We start from the raw sequence: 2,775 nt of genomic DNA, 5'->3' as shown, positions 1-2,775 counted from the left end.
GAAATCTATCTTGTACTATACAAAAAAAAGGAGGAAGGGGATAAGAGGTGGGCCATGATAGAAGGGAGGGCAGACTAGGGACAAGGAGTACTGAGAATGCATGTCATCTTGTTATGGGAGTGAGGGGAGAGAGGGGGAGAAATTTTGGAACTCAAAACCTTTTGAAATGAATGTTTTAAAGTAGAAATAATTAAGTTAATTTAAAGGAGAACTAAGTCTATCAAAGTTAGTCATGACACAACACAATATTGTTGTTACTATATATAATGTTCTCCTGGTCCTGCTCACTTCACTCTACATCAATTCATTTAAGTCTTTCCAGGTTTTTCTGAAGTCAGTCTGCTCATCATTTCTTATATAAGAATAGTATTCCATCCCATTCTTATAACACAACACGTTATAGCAGCAAGCACCCTAGAATCTCCAGGGTGGCTGCCAACACAGGTTATTAGATCTGCTTTTCTAAAGGAAAGTCACTCAAAATGGGTTGACAATCTTCAATCAATCAAACATATAATTTACCTAGTTTAGGGGGAAAAGTCAGCACCCCGAACTTTAGAATACACAGAGAGAAATTACAAGAAGACAGAGAAACATTTCAAGCAGACAGGTCTTCAACTGCCTGATCATTACATCTTTACCTAGTCACAGTTACCACAGGGGGAAGCATCAACATCTGGGGTTTCAAAGTCAGTGGTCCCTCAATGGCTGCCCAGAGTCTTGTCTGTTCAAATCAAACAACTCTTTTCAAAGTGATCTCCAAAACAAAGCCTCAAATCAGGATTTAAATAGCCTTCTCCTAGGTCAGAGAATGCAACAACCCTCTTGACCCACTGACCAATCACAAAGTATCTCCTGAAAAACAAGCCTCCCTCCACAGGCTCCAGGTGCAATTAAGCCTATCAAAGGGCCTAGCAACAGGGGAGATCTTAAATTTATATTCCTATTACAATTGGCCCCAAGGTCTTTCATGCCCATAGCATAAGCATTTTTTTCTTTTTTTTTTTTTGTAGAAGCCCTTTATTAGCAGAATTGCATCTTCAGAAAACTGTGAAGCCATTCACCCGGACCAGGTCTAGTTCCTAACAAAAGGTTGGGCTTTCCCGAACACACAAATAACCGACAACTGAGAAGTTGCCAAACACTTAAATTTACCACCTCCCAACAAGGAACAAAGATGGCTTATTGTATGAAATAAGCAGGGGGTCAACAGGTTACTCCTCTGACTGTGAGTTTGATAATCTAACACAGTCAGCTGCACATAATCTGGCTGAGACAGCTCCGGATCAGCAGCACTGGTGGCTTACACTGAAGGCTTGCAAATCTTAAGATCCCCCACAACAACCCTGTGAGGTAGGTGCTCTCTTATAACTCTTTAAAACACAAAACAAAACACAGAGAGGTTATTGTGACAGCTTGTTCAAGGCAGGGCTAGAGCTTGGTTCTTTTTGACAGGAGTAACTTGTTTCGTTATGATCTCTGCCTTTTAAGCATAACCTCAAACATACAAATGCTACAGAGATGCAGATAACAGTAATTTAAACTATATCACAACACACAATACCCAAACTCATGGATGAAATTTATGAAAACATTTAAGGGCAAGGCAATTTTAACAGTTCATTGGGGCCTTTTTTTTGATGTCTGCATCTTGGCAGAGGGTTTCCCAAATGGAGGGCAACAGTGGCATTTTCTTCTTATTGGGGACAATGAGGTGACTGAGTGATTGATGGATGAATGATGGGTGGATGGATTGATGAATGGAAGGATGCCATGGTAAGGGGGAGGAGGCGGTCTTGGTGCTCAATGTCTTTCATTGCGCTGGCCGTTCATTCGCCGTTCTTTATAATCCGAGCTTGGTCCTTCTCCAGTGTCTTCTTTTTGAATTGTACCTGATCTTGTTACCAGTTTTCATTCAAATCCATTGCGGGATGGGATGATTCTGCTTCTGTTTCTTGGCCAGGAACCTCTTGATTCTAAATGTTTTATGAGAGGACATGATGATGGGATGACAGCCGAGCTTCCACCATGATGGCTGGACGGGCGAAAAAGGGCAGCATAAGCATTTTTTTTAAAGCAATTGGGGTTAAGTAACTTGCTCAAGGTTACACAGCCGGTTATTTATGGGTGTGGTGCTAAGTATCTGAGCCCTGATTAGATCCTCAGGTCATCTCAACACTGGGGCCAGTGCTCTTACTCACTGAGCCACGTGGCTGCCCCTAATAAGCAATTTTTTTTCAAGCAATTGGGGTTAAGTAACTTGCTCAAGGTTACGCAGACAGTTATTTGGTGTGGGTGCCAAGGAGCATAAGCAATTTCCATTTGAATTATCATTAACATCCCTCAGGTAACACTTGCAAGATATATAACTAAAGTTACCACAGGGCCTTAAATAAATACAAAGTACATTGCATTATCACCTCAATTCAAAACAAGTGTCCAAATAAAGATCTTTTGGGTGTAGGGAGGTGTCCTTCACTTCACAGTGCTCCAACCTTTGCTTCCAAGTCCAGAGAGACCGCTGGGAAACAAAACAAATGAGGTGAGTTCCTTTGGGGTCCATGGCACTTCAGCCCATCCACCATAGTTACAAGTCCATCTTCCCCCAGGGTTGCAAACTGTGGGGTGCAGCAAGAAAACACATTCAGTGCTCCTGCTTAGCTGCACAGTCCTTATATTGTCCTGTGGCTTAATTCTGAACTCCAGGGTTCCTTCTCCTACCACAGGAGGCAGCCACTCCTGGCTTCTGCCCCAGTCCCTATGCAGGCAGCTCAC

General features: G+C 42.5%; 1 pseudogene; it reads right to left on the bottom strand.

The window, feature by feature from the left end:
* Nucleotides 1–1,442: 1,442 nt before the first annotated feature.
* LOC138161060 (large ribosomal subunit protein eL39-like) lies at nucleotides 1,443–2,054 on the bottom strand (annotated as a pseudogene).
* Nucleotides 2,055–2,775: the final 721 nt, after the last annotated feature.

This window comes from Petaurus breviceps, unplaced genomic scaffold (genome assembly GCF_028583685.1).
Source record: "Petaurus breviceps papuanus isolate PSGF00001 unplaced genomic scaffold, PetGlider_PUasm1.0 183, whole genome shotgun sequence".
Lineage (NCBI taxonomy): Eukaryota > Metazoa > Chordata > Mammalia > Diprotodontia > Petauridae > Petaurus > Petaurus breviceps.
Note: the sequence above shows the minus strand (reverse complement) of the source record. Positions and strands in the feature narration are given on the sequence as shown.